At 52.6% G+C, this 19,771-nt stretch overlaps 1 long non-coding RNA gene, 1 other non-coding gene and 1 pseudogene across 2 annotated transcripts; 2 read left to right on the top strand and 1 right to left on the bottom strand.

Annotated features, from left to right (window-relative positions):
- Positions 1 to 19,771, top strand: part of LOC120375816 — a 647,258-nt pseudogene that overhangs the window by 110,226 nt on the left and 517,261 nt on the right.
- On the bottom strand, positions 1,274 to 2,670 carry LOC120375824. The gene is made up of 3 exons (XR_005586822.1): positions 2,613 to 2,670; positions 2,280 to 2,312; positions 1,274 to 1,440 (listed from the first exon to the last, which is right to left on the bottom strand). It is a non-coding gene; the product is annotated as an uncharacterized LOC120375824 (long non-coding RNA).
- Positions 13,502 to 13,573, top strand: TRNAE-UUC. The gene has a single exon. It is a non-coding gene; the product is annotated as a tRNA-Glu (tRNA).

Raw genomic sequence — 19,771 nt, 5'->3', positions numbered from 1 at the left:
CCTCTGCCTGGGAGACTTAGTGACCAATGATCCCTGGGTTCCTTTGCTCTCCTGCGATCGCTGACAGCACTCAATGCCAGTTTGAATCAAAACTTTCTGCCTCGTCCCCATTTCTACTAACCACCGCAGGGGTTTCAGTCTCACTGGCTGGGATACAGGCAATGAAAGGGTTACTGTGCACAGCTGCAAACTGCCTCATTTCACAGCTGAAATAAGTAAGCAAGTACCTCTTATTGGCAGTCAATTTTTTTCTGACCCCAGAACATTTACTTAAAAAGTAAGAATAAAACATGTATCCCTGCTGAGTCTATATAAAACTTGTATATTTCAAGAGGCTGGCAGAGAACACTGACCACAGTGAACAGGGGACTGCAGGAGTGGGGGAGTGAGATTTTCTTTGCTTTAGATCATAATGAAACACTCAGCATCTCTCAGCCTCCTGACTGCCGTTCCTGAGTCCCCGGGGGTCACAAACCACCAGCTGAGAAACACCAGCCTAGATCATTCGTTTGTATTGGCACTGACTACACATGGGAAGAGAGTGCTACATGGTACCCGGACAAAGCGTGAATGAGCCCAGTGCAATGGCATATATGGACCAACCCTGGGAACTGTTAATTCCAGTAACACCCACGTTTTGAACTCTCTGCCTTACTTCACTGTAAAAAGAAGACAAAAGTTCATAAGATCTTACAATACCCTATAGCAGCAAGTTGATGAAAAGCAGGCTAAATTCTTTTCAGCCATGAAGGCCATGCACAGGTGCTAGACGACCAACGACAGAAAATTAAATTAGTCCAAACAAAAGGGGGCTAATGATGTCGTTCAGGGCCAGTACTAAGCTCTGTGCTTGGTAAACAAGAAAACGTGGCAACAAAGTTACCTAGGCCAAATTTGGCCTTAGGGACATGGATTTAATTAGTAAACAAAATAATAAAAAATTAACTATGCCACCTACTTTTATTCCTTTTGGGACTTTTAAAACGAAATGGGGGGGAGGGGGAGGAGAGAGAAAATCATCTCCCACCTCACCCCTGACATGGCAACACTGCTACTAAACTGATATGTTTCCTTTCTGAGAGGCTTTGTTTTCATTATATTTTAATTTGTGTTCCCTCCTCTTTCTCCTCATGATGCACGTTCATGAATTTGCACTTCATTTTGACCATAGTTCTATCCTGTTTCTCAGAAAGGCTCTAAGGGCTTGTCAGTTAAAATATGTTCCAAAGAGACCCATTGCTCCCATGATTAGTGAAGTCTCTCAGTGCTTGTACGTTAAACTAGTTTTCTAAAAAGACCCCTCTTTTTAAGAGCAGGATTAGTAATGAAACTTACCCTCTTTCCCACAAGCCACTGCCTCTGTGCCTTTACTGTCTGGTGCAACACCTTCAAATAATTCTGCTGAGGATGTTTCCCAGAAATTAATCATCATCGGGATGGCTAGGAAAGTATGGGGAGAAAAAAAATTAAGATTCTGTATTAACTGAATAAAATCATTCCAAGAAATATAAATTAATTTAAGGCATAATGTAAGCATAAAAAAAAGTTTAGAGCAAAAAGTTAATTAAAAGAACCAAACAAACATTGCATTCTTAAAGAAGTGCAGGTTATGCAAACAAAAAAATATATAGATAGATAGAATTGCTGTTTTAACCAAATTAGATGCTAATAGCTGTTTTATTTATTTAAAGTGTAAAAATCAGCTACAACCTGTGTCACAAGAGGTAAATAGTGCACTAAAATAATAATAAGTTAAAAATGTGACTGCATTACCAATTTAGAGTCACAACAAAAAAAGTCTATATTTTTTTAAAAAACTAACTATACTCAGCCTTTGTATTTTTTTTTTAAAAAGTATCAAGCAGCCACTCAAACACAGGAAAAGTTGTCAAAGACCTTAGTGGTCTTTTAAAAAACAAGCTTTAAAATCAGACTACGCAAACTTAATTAAAAACACTATTAATATTACTGCAATTAAAAGGGCAAAAAAAAATTCTTAAAATTAATGTAGTCAGTAAAAAATGCAATAATTAAAGAAAGTAAAGGCAAAAAAATTAATGAGTACTAAAAAACCTGCAAAACACTTTAAAAGCTTACGTGACATTGATGAGCTAAAATATTTAAGAGACAAGTCAGTTGAAAATATAGTGGTGCAAGAACAAAGTAACATCCCTTTCCATTGTTACACAGCTTCCAGGTGCTGGAGGCTGTGATCCCCTGTCGTTAACATCGTTATTGGTCTGAAATCTCCCCATGGCCAGTCAGAGACAGACACGTACCTGTGTCGCTCCCCAGCCCCCGTCGCAGCGTCTCTAAGGGAAGGAGAAGGTGGGAGAGGTGAGAATTCAGGCCCTCGCATTCATGGAGAAATCCCCATTGCTTATTAATGGAACTGCTGTTAACTACGAGATGGTGACAGAGATCAGAGGCCGATAACGCAGCCGCTGAAGACAGAGCCAGCCCCACAGGGCTGCTCCATGGGGAAGGGCGACTCGCTGAGCTGGGCTGTGAGATGGAGCCGAGGATCAGTGACATCACTAGAGTCCCCGACTCCTCCCCAGGGCGAGGGTCGCTCTAACCAGAGGAGACGCCACCCCCAGACTCCAACTCACCTTTGAATCCCAGCAGCACCTCCTGCAGCATGGCACTTTGCAGAGAGAAATCGCTGAGTCTCTTCTCCAGCTCCACAAACGACGGCTCTGGCTTCCGAAACGTCCCATCCTCCCTGCTGGGGAAAGGAGGGGTGAGAAATAGGCCTGAGCCCAGCAACCCCCAAACTCCAGGAAACCTGGATCTGAGCTTTGCAGCCTGAGATGGTCGTTGTCATGGTGAGTCACCTCAGCCCTGTGCTCCCCAGAGAGACGGGAAGTGGGGAGACACTAGAGCAAGGAACGGAGACATTGTTCAGGGGCTTTCTCAGGGACGCTCTGGTTCTGTGGGGGGCAGAGCCACCCCCTAGGCTGGGTTACTGCAGGAACAAGGGGCACCAGCACGGGGATTATGTGGAAAGGGAGGAGGCACAGACCAGAGAGTGGGCAGGTCCTACATGCTGACAGTGGCCACAGACAGAGCTCAGGGCTCCAGCAGGGAATGAGCCTGGCCCCTTAAACACCAAATCCCCCGAACCCTTCAGCTGAAGCAGTAACCCTGGGGTGTCCAGCTCATTCGCAGAGAGGGCCACATTGCCCTGTCCGTTACGGCCAGTGGCCAGGACATCAGGTTAGGACTCTGTGCCCTGCTCCATTCACAGCAGAACACCCACTGCTCCCCATGGGACACCCACGTACGAGGAACAAGGGGAGAATCTGCCCTTCGCATCAGAAATAAAATTTTAGTTCTTAGTATTTTGCCAAGTCTTTGTCTGTCACACTCAGTGTCACTGAGGAGGAAAACAGCCCCTTCCCGGACACCCTGTAGGGCCCTGCTGGTTCTTCCCTGTGTTTCCCTGCCTTTCCCACCCTCCTTTCTCCATTTTTCTCTTGCTTCCTTGTTGTTGTGTCTCTCCTCTGTTTTTCCCTCCCTACAGCAACCCCCTATTCCCACCCCACAAAGGTTTCACTCCTGCCCCCTCCCCATTCCACCTGCTCGAGTGATCAGCCAGGGAATGTTCAATGTTGACATCAAAGTGTTGCTATTTCAGTTGACGCCCCGATGACATTAACAGGGGACAGGAGAGTTCACGCTCTCAGAGCTACGGCTTCAGGCTGCTGGCAGCCCCAGCAAGGCAACGCTGTCTCCGTTTACACTGGAGAGGTGCTGAGGGCCAGCAACTCACTTTAACAAATGCGAAAGCTGAGATTCTGCGCCCTCGGAATACGTGACGCGGCCACGTCAGTCCAGGAGACAGGCCTGGTCCGTCCCATCGGCCCTGGGTCTAGCAGCCCTGCTGGGACCTCCTTAGCGATCAGACAGTAACCGGCTCGTCTCCTACCTGAGTCAGCCACTAGGGGAGCCAGAATCACACGCTCCCAGGGCAGGGGGCAGCTTCCTATTCAGCGCAGTTATCAAACCTAACGACCCATGAGGGGGAGCGAAATGGAGCCCAGGACTTACCTGCCCCCAGCGCTCCCAGCACCCTAAAGAGGGGGAGAAAGAGGAGGCCGTCAGGGGGAGTGTCCCTGGGTGGGGAGGCCTCCTGCTCTGCAGGGGTCACCACTGAGGCCTCGGGCAGTAGGGGAATTTCAGGTTTACATTCCCAGAGCAGCTGCTCCCCCCCCCCCCCCGGGGACTTTCCCCTACGCAGTCCCAGCAATCCCTGCGGGCAGGTCGCCACTCTGAAAATCTTCTCCCCAGGCACTTTACAGGCAGAAGATATTTCTCTGCATTGAGAATCAAATTCCCCTCAGTGCTGAGAGACCCAGAAGGCCCCTGGCCCCACTAAACCCAATAACCTGCCGTGTGAGGGGCCTTGGGCCTGGCTCGGGACCTCAGCATGGTGGGGGAGGGGATTTCACCCTCCAAGTGCAAATGCAGAGAGACATTTCCAGGAGAGAAGGTCTTGGGGCTGCAGCATCCAGGACTTCCAGGACCCATCCGTGGCGCCGCTGCCAGACCCACTGTGTGACCTTGGGCAGGGCTCTGCCCCTCCCTCTGCCTCACTTTCCCCATTTGTCCCAGAGGGATAATGCCCCTGACCCCACTCTGCAAAGTGCTTTGGGGTCTAGGGCTCAGAAGCGCCTAGAGAAATGCTGCGTATGATCCTTGCAATGACAGCCTGACCTGCAGGGGTTGGCTCAGCGGCTGCTGCCCCTTCTCTCCTCCCCTCTCGCTGAGCAGGGAAATCTCCCAGGACAGGCTGCAGACGCCCTCATCCCTTCTCTGGACAATGGCTCTCTCTAGCTCCTCCAGCCGGGCCAGCAGCTGCTGCTCCTGCTCCTCCAGAAACCCTCGCAGCTCCTGCCACTCCCAGACGATCTTCTGCCTCTCGGCTTCCGTCTGTTTCTGCAACAGGGAGAGGGCGGCTCAGTAACAGGGGAACATAGAACATAAGAACGGCCAGACTGGGTCAGACCAAAGGTCCATCTAGCCCAGTCTCCTGTCTTCTGACAGCGGCCAGTGCCAGGTGCCCCAGAGGGAATGAACAGAGCAGGGAATCATCAAGTGATCCATCCCCTGCCGCCCATTCCCAGCTTCTGGCAAACAGAGGCTACAGACACCATCCCTGCCCACCCTGGCTAATAGCCACTGATGGACCTGTCCTCCATGCACTTCTCTAGTTCTTTTTTTAACCCCGTTAGCGTCTTGGCCTTCACAACATCCTCTGGCAAGGAGTTCCACAGGTTGACTGTGTTGTGTGAAGAAATACTTCCTTTGGTTTGTTTTAAACCTGCTGCCTATTCATTTCACTGGGTGACCCCTAGTTCTTGTGTTATGAGGAGTAAATAACACTTCCTGATTTACTTTCACCACACAAGTCATGATTTTATAGACCTCTACCATATCCTCCCCCCTCCCCGCCCAGTAGTCTCTTGTCCAAGCTGAACAGTCTCAGGCTTTGTCTACACTGGCACGTCTCTCCTGCCAACAAACAGCAGCTACTCTGTGCGCCTGTTAGCGGCACGGCTGTAGTGGCACAGCCGTGTTGCTAAAAGCTGCGGCGTGTAGCCATAGCCTCAGTCTTATTCATCTCTCCTCATACGGTAGCTGTTCCGGACCCTTCATCATTTTTGTTGGCCTTCTCTGAACCTTTTCCAATTCCAATGGGTTGTTTTTTTTTTTTGAGATGGGGTGACCAGATCTGCAGGCAGTATTCAAGGTGTGGACATACCATGGATGTATATACAGGCAATATGATATTTTCTGTTTTATTGTCTATCCCTTTCCTAATGATTCCCCACATTCTGTTTGCTTTTTTGACTGCCACTGCACATTGCATGGATGTTTCCAGAGAACTATCCACAGTGACTCCAAAATCTCTTTCTTGAGTGGTAACAGCTAATTTAGACCCCATCATTTTATGTCCATTTGGTATTATCTTTTTCAATGTGCATTATTTTGCAGTTATCAACACTGAAATTCACCTGCTCGGTAACTGGGGAAAATCATAAATGCGCCTCGGGGTGGGTGGCAGAGTTATTTACCAGAACACAAGATCTCTTGCGGTGGGGGATGGGAAGTTCATTTATCCCAGGAAGGGAGGCGGGATCAGGGCCGGGGTGAGCTGTACATCACCTACAGGAGGGACACTCTCCCCGAAACCTCATCAACTTGCACTGAGCCAAATCCTCCATCTCTGCAGCCCACGTTTCATCTCCTTCCTCCCCATCCCCCCCAGGAGCTATAAAGGATCCCTGGTCACTGTGACATCCAGACAGCCCGTGGGCAGGGGCTCTGGGCTAACACAGACTGACCCTGTGCTGCCCAGCAGCCTCCTGCGTCCTAGGGGCATCATGTTACCCCCGTGTCTGACCCTGCAGGCTCCCTGGGCTCCAGCGGGGATGGGTCCCTGGCTGAGGCTGGCAGGGTGGGCCCTGCACTCACCAGGTCATTCATATGCCAGGCAAACCTCAGTGGCGGGGGGCGCTGGGCACCTACCAGCAGCTCCTCGCTTTGCCGCTGCTCCTCGGCTTTGGCTGCTTCTCTCTCTTTTCCCAGGGGGGTCGGATGCTTTTGTGGGGCCTCCTGGAAGAAGCAGGGGAGGGAGGGTTAGAAACTGCTGCAAACCTCCCAGCTGCCAGATTTCAGGGCCGTCCTGCCCTGCAGAGGCCTGTGCAGTATCCCTGGGACTCAGACTGAGAGGAGCTGGTGAAACAGGGAGCAGCTTTTCCAGAGGAAACGCAGGGCCCTAGGCTGCAGTGACAGGGGTGCAGCCCAACCCCCAGCTCACCCACATCCCAAGCAGCCAACTTCAGACAGTCCCCCACTTTCCCCAGCGCCAGCCCCCAAAGCTCCCGCAGGGCCAGATCTGAACATGGAGCCCCCGGAACATCCCTGACCCCCCAGACCTGACCCCCCAGCGCACCCCAAACTCCCAGCAGCCCCACAGGCCCCCCCAGCCCGGAACCCCCCGCACACCCCACACTCCCAGCAGCCCCACAGGCCCCCCAGCCCCGACCCCCCAGCGCACCCCAAACTCCCAACTCCCCCCATTGCCTCCCAGCCCTGAACCCCCCAGCACACCCCAAACTCCCAGCTCCCCACAGTCCCCCAGCCCCGACCCCCAGTGCACCCCAAACTCCCAGCTCCCCACAGTCCCCAGCCCCGATCCCCAGTGCACCCCAAACTCCCAGCAGCCCCACAGGCCCCCAGTCCTGACCCCAGTGCACCCCAAACTCCCAGCAGCCGCACAGTCCCCCAGCCCTGACCCCAGCACACGCCAAACTCCCAGCAGCCGCACAGGCCCCAGTCCCGACCCCAGCGCACCCCAAACTCCCAGCAGCCCCACAGTCCCCTCCCCAGCCGCTCCCCGCCCCGCCCGGCTCTGACACCCCAAATCCCCGATTCCCCTCCCTCGCTCCCGGGCCCAGCCTGGGCTCCGAGCTCTGCAGCCGAGCCGCGCTCCGGCCCCTGCAGCTCCCGGGCTCCGCCCCGCCCGGGCCACTCGCCCCCGCAGCCCCGGGCAGCCCGCTCCGGCCGCGGGGAGCGCGGGGACCCCCGGGCAGGGGCGAACCAGGCAGCCGGGCCCGGCCCCTCCCGGCAGGAGCGTGTCCGCCCCACGCGTGTCCCCGCCCCCGGGCCCACCGCGCTGCCCCGCGGGCTGCAGGGCTGGAGCAGCCCCGCGCTGCGCTCCCGGCCCCGGCCATGGCCCCGCTGCCGCACACAGGGGCGGGGGCCGGGCCGGGGGGGGCAGGAAGGGGCGGCTCCTCCCCGGGCCTGGCCCCGCCCCCGGGCCCCTCGCAGCGGGGTTGGGACCCGCCTCAGCCCGGAGGGGGCAGGAGAGGGGCCGGGGCTCCCCAGGGGAAAAGCGGGGGCGGGGCTGGTGCTGCTGAACCATCAGACCAAGGAGCCCCCGGCCGAGAATGCAGCGAGCGCGGGTCAGTTCAGCGCTGGGGGTGGGACCCAGCGCGTGTCAATCACCTGCCGCTAAAGCGTCTAAATCCCCTGGGCACAGCTCGCCAGGGCACAGCTCGGGAGCTGCGCTGTGACTACACCCTGCAGGAAGCCCCCCCCTCCCCCCACAGCAGAGTGGCGCAGCGGGAGCGTGCTGCGCCCATAACCCAGAGGTCGATGGATCGAAACCATCCTCTGCTAGTTCAGATTTTATTACAGCCCTGGAAATAACCCAGCTGCCTGCGTGTGTTCAGAAAAGAAGAACAAATTCTCTCCCTGTTCACCCTTCCACGGTGATTAAAGGAAGGAAGAAAGCCCCAGCAGAGCCCTGCCCCACAGAGTCCCCTCCTGGAGGGCGAGAGATGGGCAGTGACTAGGGCTCCAGCTCAGGGTTGCCAGGTTTATATAACTTTTGGTGATGCCCAGAACGGGTCCAAGTCCTGCCCCTTCCCCTCCCCTCCCCCCCCCCCCCCCCAATCTCTGCCTAAGGCTCTGGGAGGGAGTTTGGGAACATGAGGTGCCGGTTCTGGGATGGGCAGGGCAGGGGAGGCAGTTTGGATGCAGGAGGGGTGCATGCTCTGGGAGGGAATTTGGGTGCATGAGGTGCAGGCTCTGGGCTGGGGCAGGGGGTGGGGTGTGGGGGGGCAGTGGCAGACTCAGGGAGGGAGTTCGGGTGTGTGCAGGATCTGGGCTGGGGCAGAGTGTTGGGGTGTGGCACCTTATCTTGGGAAGCTCCTGAAAGTGACCCACACCCACATCTGGCAGCAACTTCTACATGGAGGAGGCCGGGGGGGATCTCCTGGGGCCACTGCCCACAGGCACCACCTCTGCAGCTCCCATTGCCGCAGTTCCAATGGCAGAGTTGGTGCTTGGGGCAGGGGCAGCGTGTGAGAGACACACCCCGCAGGGATGTGCCAGGTGCTTCTGGGAGTGGTGTGCCGTGCAGAGCGAGGGTGGGCAGGAATCCGCTTTAGCCCCACGGTGCTGCCGGTAGTAGTGGCAGGAGCCCCCAGGCCCTTTCAAATCGCCTGGGGCCAGCTGATCTGACTTTCTGATAGGGAAGCCACAGGAGTGGTCATGCACCCCTCATGAGCAGTTCTGGGGAGTCTTTTGGGGGCTCCTGGAGTAGGCAGCAGAGAGGTGCAGCCTCACCACAGAGTCTGTTTCCCTGGAGGGGAGAAGGGGCTGCAGGGTGATATCCCACCTCTGGGCATCCAGGAGCCTCTGCTCCCCACTGTCATGCTGGAGCCTCCACATTTATTTATTGGCAAATAAAATTTGCAGAATTCTAAAATATTGTGCACAGAATTTTTATTTTTTTGGGTGCAGAACTGACTCAGGGAACCTGCTTGGATTGTCACTGCTTGGTGAACCACTCAGCCACCACACCAATGCACAGAGAGTGCCAAGCCCTACCGCTATGTGGGGCTGGGGGCTGGGGTCGGGTCACACACATTCAGACTGTTCGCTCCCCCAGCTACAAACCGCTGCTGATTTCCCAGTTAGGACATTAGCCGTTACTGACAAGGTTTGTCCAGGTTCTTTTCTTTATCTCATGCTGCTAGTTAGAAGGATCAGTACTGATTTTGTTTTTCAAAAATACACAACCCCCTAAACCTGCTTTTAGCAATCAGAATAATTTACTGTCACCTTATTTTTGTCTACACCAGTACAAAAGAAGAGGCTTTTGTGGGTTTCCTGACTCAGAGGATGAAAATGACCGTGTGTCGGGCCGCACTGCTGTGAATCGTTGTCGAGTGGAACCCCTTGTTGGCATTGGTAGTGTAGACACAGCCTCAGACTCGGTGCTGGCCAGGGGAAGTATTGCCCCTAGAGACACCCAGGGGTGGTGTGGGATTGTCCCAGTTTACTGGGTGGGGGCTCGAGCGGGTTCTGTGTTGTGTTGTTAAAAAGGATCCCCAAGATATTGAACCCTGGGCCATGTTGCTGCCGACTCCCAGTGGCAGAAGGGTCACAGAGAGAAGCGGGGGGAGGGGAGGAGCACCAGTGAATTTATGCAGTTATTCAGGGAGGCAGAGGCCCAGCCGAAGGAACTACCTGTGCAAGTCCCCTGGGCAGAGAGGGGATCTGTGATGGCCTCGGCACTGGAGCTACAGCCCAGGGATGGGGCAGTAACTGGAGCGGGGAAGATTTGTGAGCTGGGAACCCCTCTCCCCAGGGATTTCCCCTGCAGGCCTGTTTCAGGATCTCTCTTTGCTCTTTCCCTGTGTAACCCAGTGGGGCTCAAACTTTTGGCACTGGTGACCCCTTGCACAAAGCAAGGTCCAGAGTGCGACCCCCTCCCCCCCATCAATTCAAAACAATTTTTTTCATATTTAACGTTATTTGAAATGCTTAATTTATAACCCAATTCTTTCAAATGAGTTTAACTTTTCTCCCCACTTTTAAATTCAGCCTAGAACACACAGCGATTGAATTATTGTTATAAGCAGAAAAGGGTTTTTAAATAGTTCCTGTTTAATACTGGGGGTGTGAAGACATTTGTCAATATCACTTTTCACAGCAGACTTTGCTCCATTGCCACCCTCACTGCTGCTGCCTGCAGAGCCGGGCGGTTTGTGACCCCCACATAATAACCTCACCCCCCCCCACGAGGGGCTGTAACCCCCCGTCTGAGAACTCCTGGGCTGCCCCCTTCCCGCTCTGGCTGGGACACTTGGCCCCTGTCCCGTTCCCAGGGGGCACCTGCTCTCCTGGAGCTGGATCGGCCACTCCTGAGGAGCCAGAGCCGGGAGAGGATGTCAGGGGGGCCCCCAGCGCTGGGAGCCACAGACACAGGGGGGCAGAGATGGGCTGAGGAGGGGCCGCTTGTGCAGAGTCACTTCCCTGCCAGCCCCCAGTGCTCCCCCCAGCTCCCCCCATCCCCTGGGGCTGCCTTAATTCAGACAGTCCCTTTCCTGCCAGATCCCCAGCACATCAGTGATTGCGATAGCAGGGGGCAGGTTTTCTCTGGGGCACTGAGCTTTGCCAGGGGGTTGGTGGCTCTTTTCTTTCCTCACCCTGGAGTAAACTCAGCTTTTCATTCCATCCTTGATGATTCATGGAATAACAACAGCAGCATGAAGAAAGAGGTGGGCACAGCGGGTCTCAGGGGGGGAGCAGAGAGGTGCAAGCGGTGGGGTGGGGTGGGCTGGGCAGGGGAGGGGACAGAGAGGCGTGGGTGGCAGGCAGGATGGGTGTCACAGGAGGGGCAGAGAGGTGCAAGTGGTGGGCTGGTCTGGGTAGGGTAGGTCAGGGGAGGGGCAGAGAGGCGTGGGTGGCAGGCAGGATGGGTGTCACAGGAGGGGCAGAGAGGTGTGGGTGGTGGATAGGATGGGTGTCACAGGAGGGGCAGAGAGGTGTGGGTGGCAGGCAGGATGGGTGTCACAGGAGGGGCAGAGAGGCGTGGGTGGCAGGCAGGATGGGTGTCATGGGAGGGGCAGAGAGGTGTGGGTGGTGGATAGGATGGGTGTCACAGGAGGGGCAGAGAGGTGTGGGTGCCAGGCAGGATGGGTGTCACAGGAGGGGCAGAGAGGTGTGGGTGGTGGGCAGACCTTGGGGCAGAGGGTGTAGAGGCACGAGCAGCAGGTAAGGAGGAGGGAGGAGAGGAGCGAGCAAGAGGTGGACTAACTTCTAGGGAGCTTCCAGAGCTCATGCCCAGCCTCCCGACATGCAAGAGTCATGGGCCACCTGTTCTCTGGGTCTTCACTAACCAAGTCCCTCCCCAACCTCTGTTGATGGAAGAAGCCCTCCTGTTGACACAGCGCTATCTACACATGGGTTAGGTTGATAGAATTGCATTGCTGGGGGGGGGGGTAAAATTTTTTACACCCCTGAATAATGTAGTTAAACCGACCTAATTTTGCAGCATAGACCTGTGCAAAGAATCACACACCCACCTTAGGAGTAAAACGTCACCTGCTCCTCTGCTTTACAGAATCCAAACAAAAACAAAAGTTGTCAGGCCCCAGTGGCAATGGCAGAGAGTCAGGTGTGGGCAGACAGTGTGTTATAGCTACCCACAGGCACCCTGGCTTAAAACATCTGTTTTGTAAACAGGAGATCCTGGGTTCAACTCCCAGTGGTGCCTGGTTGTTGGGGCACCTGCCATTGGCTACTGTCAGAAGACAAGATTCAGAGCTAGCTGGGCCTTTGGTCTAGCCCAGTGTGGTTTTTCTTATGGTTTAAATAACACTCACAGGCACTGACAATAGAGTTACTGAAAGTTTGGGAGTTAGGAGCAGGTAGGTCAGTGGTCCAGTCCCCACACAGATGACACCCTCCCTCTGGGACAGGGGCAGGTCTGAGCTCTCACCCAAATGCTCATTGTGGCTGCCAGAATCTGTGAGCAGCTTGTTTAGTTTACGCCAAAGGTTGAGTCCTGCTTTGTGCACCGTGTGTGAGAATGAAAATCCTAAACCGCCCTTTGAAATAACAAATGCAGCAGGACGTGTTATTGTCCCTGCCCCAAAGCAGACAGACCAATGGAGAAATGCCGTCGAGTCCAAGGTAATACTCCACTGCCATTGTACCTTTTTTGCTTGCTAAACTCCTTCTTATCTGCCCATCCCAGGCTGTCCTCTGCCTCAGCTGCTGCTCCCGGCCTGCTCTAGAGTCAAACGCGCGGGGCCACCAGGGGAACAGAGGCTGGGACAGGGCAGCAGCCTGGGCTGGGCTGGGAAGATGCTGGGAGTTCTCGTTTCCTGAGAACTGGCCTGGCTCCCTTCTCAACAGCAAACAAACCAATTCCACGTCCCCTCCCCAGAAAAACCAGCCTGGAGCCAAGGGCAGCAGGGGACGATTCCCTCCAGTTCCCACCGAGGCAGGAGAGAACCCAGGGTGTTTCTAGCAGAGCTTATGGAACTGAGGTGGGGAAACCAGCTTTTAATAACAGGCAGTTCCAGTTTAAGCTCAGTGTTTTTAACAATTTCTACAACATTAAATAACCCTTCAATCATAGTGTCACCATCCATAAAATTGCTTCAGCCTTATAGGTTCCTAAGTGTATAACTAAACATCTCTTCAAATCCAAGGGAGTGGAGATCAGTCAGTGTTCAGAGTCATCCCACAAAAAAGAACCATGTTGTGGTACATAGTGGCCCCATCATGTGGCCATGGCCTTTCTCTCCTCCTCTAGAGTCAGAATGTGACCAGCTCTCACTGAAGGGGTGCAACATCCCTGCCTTGGTCTCTATGCCAGAGCTCCTATCAGCTCAGTGTCCTTCCCACAAGAGTTGGCTGCTGAGAGGGCTGTGATGGGGTAAATGAAGGCAGAGGAGGATTGTTCCTCATGGGTTTTCTTTGTGTGGCTCTGTGATCCTGCTGGAGGAAGCATCATTTGTGCTTGTTTCAGTGGCTTGGGTTGGGCTCAGGTTGTGCCCTGAGTACAGGGATTCCTGCACTCTCTGCTCTTAGTCCCTCAGGGAATGGACAATGGAGCAACTTCAGAAATTGGATAGAAAGTAGCCTAAGAAAGTGTAACATAAGTGAGAAGAAAAACAGCATCTGCCCCTCCCTGGTGGTCTAGTGGTTAGGATTTGGCACTTTCACTGCCAAGGTCTGCGTTCAATTCCCAGTCAGGGAAAAGTGACTTTAAACCAAAACTGCTTTTGTTTCTCTTCACTTACAACATAAACGAATCTGTGGTGTTTTCCTGATTCCCCCATCTTCCCAGTGTCTCCATGGCAGGGCTCGCTTCAGGCACCAGCCCAGCAAGCAGGTGCCTGGGGCGGCCAATGGAAAGGGGAGGCTTCAGCAGCAATTGGTCCCTCTCAGAGGGAGGGACTTGAGGCCAAAAGCAGCAGAGGTAGAGCTGCAGTTGATTGCAGCTTTTTTATTTTTTTTTCCACTTGGGGTGGCAAAAACACTGGAACTGGCCCTGCTCCATGGAAGACAATTTGTTAAATCCCAGATGAGTGGAGTTAAATCAGTTCTCAGCCTGAGTTCTTAGGTCTTAATCCTGAGGATATTGTCCCACCATGAGGCCATTTCCTGCCTCTCTTTCATACAGAAGCACAATTTTCTTTCAACAGACACAGGAACAGCAAGATCTTTCTCTGTCCCTTGTGCAAAGCAGGGGGCCAAATTCCAGGAAACAATGGACAAGCAGGGGCCCTGGGCACATCCAGCCCTGGCCGTGAGATGTTCCCTCCTCTTTCTTTATGCTCCTGTTGTTATTTCATGGATAGTCTGGGATGGGGGAAAAGCTGAGTTCACTCCAGGTGGAGGGGAAAAAGGACCCTGAAAATCTCAGGCCCCAACCCCTGCTACCAGGATCACTGAGGTGCTGGGGATTTGAGTAGGAAAGGGACTGTGTGAATTGTCAAGGTGCGGAATGAATAACAATCTACAACTAGATCCACCTCATTAATCACTGACACAGGCTAATCCTGCTGCAGATAGAAGGGCTCTTCCAAGGCTCTATCTTGCTTTCTCCAATGCCATGAAAGCCTGTCTTTTGCCCGCTAGCTGTTGTGACTTGAGCACAAGAGGGGACGTTTGATCCAGAAGCCTGGCCATGCCTGGAGTCCTGTAGGTAGGGATGCGAGCTCCATTTCCTCTGAGTCCTGAAGCTGGGCTGCAGCCTGGCCTGGGAGGCAGCCCTATTGGTTGACCTACTGGCCCAAAGTCACTTGGGCAGTGTTGGTCTTCCCCAGGGATGCTGAAGGGCCTAAGGGAGGGAGGCTTAATAATCCTCCCTATCAGTCAGGGTGGAAGAGGAGGGCTGCAAGAGTGGGCAGGTTGATGGCTGGGCCTTCTAGCGTTCGGTTGGGGTTGAGGTGGGGAACGCGAACTGGGAGAAATGGTTGCTGGCCTGTGAGGAGTGGCTCAGCCGGTGGCGTAAGTGGACCTTGTCATTACCTACAAGGTTGTGATGCTCAAGACCCATCTGTGGGGAATTTCCTCAGCCAGGTATTTCCCCCTGCTCCACGAGTGCTACTGAGACTGAACACGATGGCCTTCCACTTCTTGTGGGGCAATAGGACGTCCCTACCTAGTCAGGAGAAGTTCGGCTTTTCTGCCATATTAGAAGAGCGGTTGGGCCTGGTGGGCTTTGAAGCCTTGTACGGCTCTACTGTTTTGTGTTTCAATTTTCAGTGGTGGCTGAGCTGGAGGGCAGGTCAGGCCCGAGGGGAATGGCAGGGTAACCATAAAGAACGCAACTGACTCTTCCGATATGGCCGTATTTTCTTTTTACCCCACTGGGTGCAGCACCGGGTATGGGATGGCGAATGGTGGGGGAAGGGGGAGGCCCCCCTTAGTGTTCTTCTACCCACACCTTACATCCTACAGGATTTTCAGTGGGTGGCTAGGTGGAAGGTGCTTCCAGGATGGCTTCATCCGCAACAGTGGCCACCCTTACAGCAGCGGCGGCCACAGTGGCGAGCCCCACCCCCTTTTGACTCAGTCTGAACAGAGGTCAATGTACCACTGGGTGAGACAGGCCAATTTTAAGGAGCTTCCTCTGAAGGTGAGCAACTGTCCCCAGAACTTACTGACAGGAGCTTTAAAGTATTTGCAAATGTGCACGGCCGGCATGTGCAGAGCAAAGGCGGCCCGGGGAACTGTGTCAGGCTCTGGCACCGCTTGAGACAATGGACCATCTTCAGCCACCAGGCGACCCAGGATCTAAGGCAGGAATGGGGTGAGGAAGCAAGTCAAGCTGAGCATGGCAGGCAAAAATTCATCTCGCCTTCGTGGGCGCTCGCAATGATGCCCTTTTTGTGTGCCAGGGCTGACAAAAACCTCCCAGACAGAGAAGCAGCAGGCCAAAAAGCCCTCTACACCAACATTCCACACAAAGATGGACTACGAGCCGTCAGGAACAGTATCTCCGATAATGTCACGGCAAACCTGGTGGCTGAACTTTGTGACTTTGTCCTCACTCATAACAGATTTGGGGACAATGTATACCTTCAAGTCAGCAGCACTGCTATGGGTACCCGCATGGCCCCACAGTATGCCAACATTTTTATGGCTGACTTAGAACAACACTTCCTCAGCTCTCATCCCCTAATGCCCCTACTCTACTTGCGCTACACTGATGACATCTTCATCATCTGGACCCATAGAAAAGAAAACCCTTGAGGAATTCCACCATGATTTCAACAATTTCCATCCCACCATCAACCTCAGCCTGGACCAGTCCACACAAGAGATCCACTTCCTAGACACTACAGTGCTAATAAGCGATGGTCACATAAACACCACCCTATACCGTAAACCTACTGACCATTATACTTACCTACATGCCTCTAGCTTTCACCAGAGCACACCACACAATCCATTGTCTACAGCCAAGCTCTAAGATACAACTGCATTTGCTCCAACCCCTCAGATAGAGACAAACACCTACAAGATCTCTATCAGCTGTTCTTACAACTACAATACCCACCTGCTGAAGTGAAAAAACAGATTGTCAGAGCCAGAAGAGTACCCAGAAATCACCTACTACAGGACAGGCCCAACAAAGAAAGTAACAGAACCCCACAGAGCTTTGCGAACAGGGGCTGCTAACAGGGAGTTTCGCAAGGGAGTTCTCCAGGTGAAGGAGGAGCTAATACAGCATCTGTGGGGTAAGTGACTGTCTGTAGTGTGTGTTTGTTTGTGTTTGGGGGTTACTTGCTGTTTGCTGAGCTTGTGTTTGTCAGTCTGTTTGTTTGTTTGGTTGTTTGAGGGACCGTGTGCTCTGGCTGGCAGTTGGAGGCAGGTTTGAAAGCTCAAAGCCTCTGGTAATTGGCTGAGCCTTAATCAGTGGGCGGGGCATTCACTCAGTCCAGGGCTTTATAAAGCCGCGCACAAGCGACCAGGGGCTGCTAACAGGGAGTTTCGCAAGGGAGTTCTCCAGGTGAAGGAGGAGCTAATACAGCATCTGTGGGGTAAGTGACTGTCTGTAGTGTGTGTTTGTTTGTGTTTGGGGGTTACTTGCTGTATGCTGAGCTTGTGTTTGTCAGTCTGTTTGTTTGTTTGGTTGTTTGAGGGACCGTGTGCTCTGGCTGGCAGTTGGAGGCAGGTTTGAAAGCTCGAAGCCTCTGGTAATTGGCTGAGCCTTAATCAGTGGGCGGGGCATTCACTCAGGCCAGGGCTTTATAAAGCCGCGCACAAGTGACCAGGGAGCTTTGCGACCAGGGGCTGCTAACAGGGAGTTTCGCAAGGGAGTTTAGAAGGGGAGTGGGAAGGGAGTGGGAACTCCTCGCCAGCCCTAACCCCTTCCCCGTGCCCCACCCCTCAAACCTATAAACCGAACCACATTCCAAAACTACTTTCCGTAAACCACCCTTTCACTAACTGGCAGGGTGAAATTAAAGGCTGGGCAGAAGCCCAGCAGCAGAGTGGGGGCTATCCAGTTTATTGCACTGACTGTCGCATGTATGATTACCTGCCCTGTGGGCGGGTGGCGTATGTGTGCAGTCAGTGCAAGGAGCTCCTGACCCTCAGAGACCATGTACGGACTTTGGAGGCCAGGGTGGCGGAACTGGAGGAGCTGAGAGAGGCAGAGAGGTATGTTGATGAGGCTTTCCGGGACACTGTAGAATTGTCCCACCTCTGCTTAGACAGCTCCTGTGCTGTTGAGGAGGAAGAAGGGCCCAGGGAAGTAGAGCAGTCAATGGGAGCAGAGGGAAACCTTCCCGTAGTTGGGACCCTCCTTCCAGATGGTGCTGGGGTTGCCTCTCGCACTGAGGTTGCCTCTCCGGGGGAGGGAACTCCAGTTTCTAGGAAAAGGCAGGTGTTAGTAATGGGAGATTCGATTATTAGAAATGTAGATAGCTGGGTCTGTGATGACCGGGAGAACTGTATGGTGACTTGCCTGCCTGGTGCGAAGGTTGCGGATCTCTCGAGGCATCTAGATAGACTTATGTGTAGTGCTGGGGAGGAGCCGGTGGTCGTGGTACATGTAGGTACCAATGACATAGGGAAGGGTAAGAGAGATGTCCTGGAAGCCAAATTTAGGCTGCTAGGGAAGAGACTGAAATCCAGGACCTCTATGGTGGCATTTTCAGAAATGCTCCCAGTTCCACGCGCAGGGCCAGGTAGGCAGGCAGAGCTTCAGAGTCTCAATGCGTGGATGAGACGATGGTGTAGAGAGGAGGGGTTCACGTTCATTAGGAACTGGGGAAACTTCTGGGATGGGAGGAGCCTATACAGGAGAGATGGGCTCCACCTAAACCTAAGTGGAACCAGACTGCTGGCACTAAATATTAAAAAGGTTGTAGAGCAGTTTTAAACTAGAAGATGGGGAAAGCCGACTGCTGCGGAGGAGCGTGTGGATCGGACACAGACTTCTCTTAGGGAGAGTCTGATGATACAGAATCTCCGGGTTCTAGTCAGGAGCAGAGGACTGAGAAGTATAATGTAAGGGCCAGATCAGATGATAAACAGTCACATAAAAAAGAATCTGGCACATCAGAAAAAGGCAGGCTAATCAACAGGGACAAGTTTTAAAGTGCTTGTACACAAATGCCAGAAGTCTAAATAATAAGATGGGTGAACTAGAGTGCCTTGTGATAAAGGAGGATATAGATATAATAGGCATCACAGAAACCTGGTGGACTGAGACCAATCAATGGGACACAATCATTCCGGGGTACAAAATATATCGGAAGGACAGAACAGGCCGTGCAGGGGGAGGAGTGGCACTATATGTTAAAGAAAGTGTAGATTCAAATGAAGTAAAAATCTTAAACGAATCCACAGGTTCCATAGAGTCTCTATGGATAGAAATTTCATGCTCTAGTATAAATATAACAGTAGGGATCTATTATCGATCACCTGACCAGGACAGTAATAGTGATGATGAAATGCTAAGGGAAATTAGAGAGGCTATCAAAATTAAGAACCCAATAATAGTGGGGGATTTCAATTATCCCCATATTGACTGGGAACATTTCACTTCAGGACGAAATGCAGAGATAAAATTTCTTGATACTTTAAATGACTGCTTCATGGAGCAGCTGGTACAGGAACCCACAAGGGGAGAGGCGACTCTAGATTTAATCCTGAGTGGAGCGCAGGAGCTGGTCCAAGAGGTAACTATAGCAGGACCACTTGGAAATAGTGACCATAATACAATAGCATTCAACATCCCTGTGGTGGGAAGAACATCTCAACTGCCCAACACTGTGGCCTTTAATTTCAAAAAGGGGGAACTATACAAAAATGAGGGGTTAGTTAGACAAAAGTTAAAAGGTACAGTGACTAAAGTGAAATCCCTGCAAGTTGCGTGGGCCCTTTTAAAGACACCATAATAGAGGCCCAACTTCAATGTATACCCCAAATTAAGAAAAACAGTAAAAGAACTAAAAAAGAGCCACCGTGGCTTAACAACCATGTAAAAGAAGCAGTGAGAGATAAAAAGACTTCCTTTAAAAAGTGGAAGTCAAATCCCAGTGAGGCAAATAGAAAGGAGCACAAACACTGCCAACTTAAGTGCAAGAGTGTAATAAGAAAAGCCAAAGAGGAGTTTGAAGAACGGCTAGCCAAAAACTCCAAAGGTAATAACAAAATGTTTTTTAAGTACATCAGAAGCAGGAAGCCTGCTAAACAACCAGTGGGGCCCCTTGACGATGAAAATACAAAAGGAGCGCTTTAAAGATGATAAAGTCATTGTGGAGAAACTAAATGGATTCTTTGCTTCAGTCTTCACGGCTGAGGACGTTAGGGAGATTCCCAAACCTGAGCTGGCTTTTGTAGGTGACAAATCTGAGGAACTGTCACAGATTGAAGTGTCACTAGAGGAGGTTTTGGAATTAATTGATAAACTCAACATTAACAAGTTGACCAG

The sequence above is a fragment of the Mauremys reevesii genome, linkage group 12, assembly GCF_016161935.1.
Source record: "Mauremys reevesii isolate NIE-2019 linkage group 12, ASM1616193v1, whole genome shotgun sequence".
In the NCBI taxonomy this organism is placed as follows: Eukaryota; Metazoa; Chordata; order Testudines; family Geoemydidae; genus Mauremys; species Mauremys reevesii.
The sequence above is the reverse complement of the archived record's forward strand: the minus strand, read 5'-3'. Positions and strand labels throughout refer to the sequence as shown.